The sequence below is a fragment of the Myotis davidii genome, unplaced genomic scaffold (genome assembly GCF_000327345.1).
Source record: "Myotis davidii unplaced genomic scaffold, ASM32734v1 scaffold269, whole genome shotgun sequence".
Classification (NCBI taxonomy): domain Eukaryota; kingdom Metazoa; phylum Chordata; class Mammalia; order Chiroptera; family Vespertilionidae; genus Myotis; species Myotis davidii.
Genome location: NW_006383008.1, coordinates 7,494,146 through 7,499,433, shown reverse-complemented (window position 1 = coordinate 7,499,433; position 5,288 = coordinate 7,494,146). Strand labels below are relative to the sequence as shown.

General features: G+C 41.6%; 1 long non-coding RNA gene across 1 annotated transcript in view; it reads right to left on the bottom strand.

The window, feature by feature from the left end:
• Positions 1–4,084: 4,084 nt before the first annotated feature.
• The window catches only part of LOC107181578, a 13,261-nt gene continuing 12,057 nt past the window's right edge, over positions 4,085–5,288 (bottom strand). Inside the window, exon 3 of the long non-coding RNA XR_001512238.1 lies at positions 4,085–4,152. This is a non-coding gene — a long non-coding RNA (uncharacterized LOC107181578). The remainder of the gene's footprint in view (positions 4,153–5,288) is intronic.

The following is a 5,288-nucleotide window of genomic DNA, read 5'->3' as shown; positions in this document are numbered from 1 at the left end:
TACCCGTCCATGCTTGCCAGAGACAAAACATTATTTGAGAACCCATGACTAGTCCCTCCATTTTGCCATGAGCTGAATCCAATCAAAACAAAAATCACATCTGAGACCATACTCTTTCCTTCATCAAATATGGATTGGAGTTTAAGAATGTGCCAGGATTTGTGTTTAAGAATGCAGAGGTGGGGATAGGCAGTGGTTTCAAATATTAATAAGCAGCAGCAGCTCCTAGAAACACAGTCTAATGAAGGAGACCTGTAAATGAAAAATGACATTCCTACATGTAAGTGCTATGGGATTCAGCCAACCTTCTAGGACGTTTTATTTGTGTCTTATTACTCTATAACAAAAAAATGTTTTCCCATTTCAGGTCCTCCATTATTATTCCCTCTGACCTTCTGGTTGTCGTTCATGCTTTTACCCAAAAAGGGTCACTTTCTTGGACTTCTGTGGCGTTCTCTGGCTTCCTGACAGTCTCTCCTCCTTTCATACTTTTTCTGAGTTTTCTTCAGTTGTTTGAAGAAGCTGATTGTTCTTGGCCTATTTTAAATCCACTGGAGAGGGTTTATGGAGAGGGGAATAAAGAGAAGGTATGGCCCTCAGAGGACAGATGCCCACACCACAGATCATAGGCTGGTTCTGTTGTCAGCAAAATAGCACCAGAATGTTACTGGCAATTGGACCTCAGTTCAGCAACCTCATATTTGAGTTCTGGCTAAGAAAGAATTCAGATCCAAAACTCAAATACAAGCAAAATTGCATTTAGAAAGACACAGAGATAAAAGAAATGAGCCATGGAAGAAGTGAGCCAGCTGGGCTGTGCAGGCTCACAAAACAAGTTACAGAGGTAGAATAAGGGTCTTTGGAACTTAGGAGAAAGGAAGCGAAGATATATGCACCTGGAGGAAGTAGAATGGGAAAAGCCCTGGTGTACTTCAGAGAGAGTGAACACTGAGGAAAGCAGCGGGTGGGGAATGGTGTGGCCATGAGAGAGAGAGAGAGAGAGAGAGGGAGAGAGAGAGAGAGAGAGAGAGACCCATTGCTGTAACAAATTACCACATACTTAGTGTTTTTAGCTCAACACACATGTATTTTCTCACAGCTATGAAGGTCAGAAGTCAGAAATGACTCTTAAGGGTTGAAATTAAGCTGTTGACAGGGCTGGTTCTTTCTGGAGGTTGCTGAGAAGAATCCAATGCTTCCCCCTTCCAGCTTTCAGAGGCTGCCAGCATTCTTTGGCTCATGGCTGCATCACTCCAATCTCTACTTCCATCATCACATTACTTTCTCCTCCTCGCTCTCACTGCACTGTCTTCCTCTTATGAGGACTCTTGTGATTACTTTGGACCCACCTGAAAAATGCAGAATACTCTCCCATCTTAAGATCCTTAATTAAATCACATCTGCAAAGTCCATTTACTATGTAAATAACATATTTATAGGTCTAAGAATTTAGGGTGGATACCTTTGGGGAGCCATCCCTGTGCCTATCACAGAAGTCAAGAGAGCAATGACTTCAAATGACACTTGAATTTCAAGTGGTAGCAATGGCTAACATTTATTGGGCCTTCACTCTGTGCCAGATACCACTAAGTGTAACGCATGTACTTTCTTGTTCAATCTTTACACTAGCCCTTGGAGGTGGTAGTTATTATCTCCAATTTATAGATGAGAAAAGTGAAGCTTGAGAGGTTGAATAACTTGCCCAACATACTAGTTAACAGGCAGAAGACTCAGGATTCAAATGAAGGTGTCTGACCTAGAGCCTTTGTTCCAAAGCACTATGTTGTCCTGATAAAAAGAGGAATGAAGAGGGCATTCCAGGACAAAAAACAAACAAGCAATATACTTAAAAGCATGGAAGCTTGAAAGAGCACACAGCCTGCAAGTTATAACTGGCATGAGGGTGTGTGTGTGGGGGTGGGGGGGGATGATGGGAAGGGAGATAGGGATTCGATGGTGTGGACTCCATAGGGGAGGGGATTTTTTTTCTGTCAATAATGGTGAATCATTAAAAGATTTTAAAAAGGAGAATAACCTAATCAGATGGTTGTTTGACCAGAAATATAACAGGCAGCAGCAAATAAATTAGGAGCAACAAGGAGACCTATTATGAAGTTATGAAGATCCAGATAAGAGAGGATGGAAACCTGAACTAAAGCCTGGAGTGGGAGGAGAACCCATCATGGAAGAGGAAGAATCTACTGGTCTTGCTGACAATATCAATACAGGTGTGAGGGAAGCAAAGGAAGAAGAGTTAAGGAAGTCTCAAGCTTCTGGCATGGCAACTGAGTGTTAGTAATCGAGATGAGTAACAGAAATTTCACATATTAGACTGCACGGAAAGCCCTCTGTTTTGATTGATAAAGTAATTAAGGGCTTTCCACCTTCTGAGAAACTGAACTCATGAGGCAAGGAGGCAACCCCCACACCGTGGTCAGTCACAGTTACACAGATCCAACCGCCCAATCAAAATGTCCCTACAGCCTAGTCACCTGGCCTGAACCTGTTACCACAACCTACTGGAACTGAAAACAGTGATGTCAACAAACCCAAATGCCTACAAACTATTACATTCAAAACCTGTGTGGTGTTGCTCTATGAGCCAGTGGACATTCAAAGAGACTAAAGCCTTTTCTCTCTCTTCTTGAGGGGTTTAGGCTAACTGAGGATCTAAGACAACCACCACATGAAACCATGAACAAAAATACAAGAGAGTCTATAAGTGCTAAATTGTGAAATGCATTTCATTCAGAGGAAAGGGAATGGGATTTTTACTCTTCTAAATAGTCAAGAACAATATTAATTTTTGATGAGCATGTAATGCCAAACCACCACCCCGAGAAGTATTGTTGCGTTTCTGGAGAAGGTAAAGGAACTTCCCTGAGTCACACGGTTGGTTAAGGGGCAGAACCAGGGCGTGAACTCAGGAGAGATTGCCTCAGAGCTGGAGCTCCCTGCCCCCCCCTCCCGCCCCCAGGCGCAGCAGGAGCCAAGACTGGGAGGTGCGTGGGGTCGGTTTGGTCAGGCCACCTCTGCAGCATGGAGTGGGGAGAATCATGTGAGGAAAAGCAGGGAGGACGGTTTTGGCACAAGTTGTTAATTATTGCAAAAAAGAGACATTTTGACTTGAGATTTTCAGATTACCTATCACTGCTGGGTGTTTTAAGCATTTCTGTTTGGCAATAAACGTTGTAAGTTTAGTAACACAGTTGTTACTAAGCCCGGAATATTCAGTGACTGCTCACTGCCATGAGTAATAATTATTACGAAATACAATGTGAGAAGATCATGAGGCAGCGGGCCCCACGTCAGTGCACTTGTCCTAGCTAAGAGCTTTCCATAATCTGCAGAAACCAGGCCAGCTGAGCATTCCAGTTGCTGCTCCAGTCACACTCCAGATACGTAGATTAATTGGCGGGAACATTGACCTAACTAGCAGACTGATTTACATGCAAGTTCTTACTTGGCCTTTTCCCTGTCAGCAAAATTTACATCTCCTAGCTATCTTCCCACTGTAGTATTAAAAATTGTTAGACTTCTGGCAGTAAAGCACACCCAGCAAAGAAATTTGAAAAGAAGCAGGTATGGGGGAAGGAGGCTGACAATAGGTAGATGCAGTAGAGGAGGAAGGTGAGAGGGAGAGGATGGAGATGGAGATGAGGAAGCTGAGGCAGCTAAGGGCAAACAGGCAGCTGAAGATGATGAGGGTGGTGATGTTGACACCAAGAAGCAGCAGACGGATGAGGATGACTGGACAGCACAAAGCAAAGAGTTAAATTTAAAAAAACACAAAAGGCCACTGTGACCTATTCACTCTTCACTTCCCTTCTTAGAATCTGGTCATTTTCACATAGAAAGTCTCCCCACTCCCCTCCCCCATCAAAGGCAGCGTCTCCCACAGATGACATACTCTCTCCCCACCCAACCAAAACCACAATATGAATTTACAAGAGAAGGAAAAGACCAAAACTTCCAAGGTCTTGCTTTTTTAATTCTTAAAAATACTTTTAAAAGAAAAGTTTTGTTTGTGTTTTTTACTTATATTCTGTTTTTGTACAAATTGTTAGGGGTTCAGCCATTTTTAATGATCAAACTAGCCTTTGGAGCCTCCTCTGTCCTACTTTACCTGTGTGCAACCATGTTCATTATAATCTGAAAGGAGAAAAAAAAAGCCAACCTTGTAAAAAAAGCAAAAACAACAACAGCAAAAGTTTTATTCCAAGCATTCCAGTAACATTTTGTATGTGTGCACCTAGTTGTACTATAAGTAGTTGGTGTGTGTGAGATGGTTGAATAGGCCAAAGATAAAAGCACCCCCCACCACCACCTGTCCCATTTTTAGTCTATGAAGTTGCTGTTGGTTTGTTTTGGGCCTGTTTGACATCTGTGTGAAACAATGTTGTCCAACAAACAAACCAAAAGTTTATTTTGCTGAGTTGTTCTGAGAGAGAAGTATGTAGATGATATGGGCGGGACTTTGCCAGGAAAAACGAGCGCATACTGGCCAAGGAGTGTTGCAAGAAAGGGATTTCTAAGCCTCACACAAACCCCTGTTGTTATCCTGGGCACTGTTGCAGTTTCACTTCTGGTTTATGTTAACTCATAATGAGTAACCTAATTCTTTTCCAATGGATTTTTCTTTTATCAGAACGGTGGCTTGGTTGGCTGCTTAATTTAATATATTTAAAAATCAACACTGTGAACTTACAGAAAGAAAATTTTAAAAAAATCCTATTTACCATCACACCAAAAAAAATTAAGCTACCTAGGAATAAACTGATCTAAGGAGGTAAAAGACCTGTACTCGGAAAACTACAGGACACTGAAAAAAGAGATAGAAGAAGATACAAACAGATGGAAGAACATACCGTGTTCATGGATTGGTAGAATCAACATCATCAAAATGTCCATAGTACCCAAAGCAATTTATAGATTCAATGAAACCCCCATTAAAATACCAGCGGCATATTTAAAAAACCTAGAAAAAACTCTCAAAATATTCATTTGGGGAAAAAAAGAGCCTGAATATCCACAGCAATCCTGAGAAAGAAGAACAAAGGAGGAGGGATCTCAATAGTAGATATTAAGCTGTATTACCAAGCTATGGTTCTCACATCTGCCTGGTTCTGGTACAAGGACATATAGACCAATGGAACAGAACAGAGAACCCAGAAATAAACCCAAGCCATTATGCTCAATTAATATTTGACAAAGGAGGCAAGAGTATACAATAGAATAAAGACAGTCTCTTCATAAATGGTGCTAAGATAATTGGACAGCTACATGTA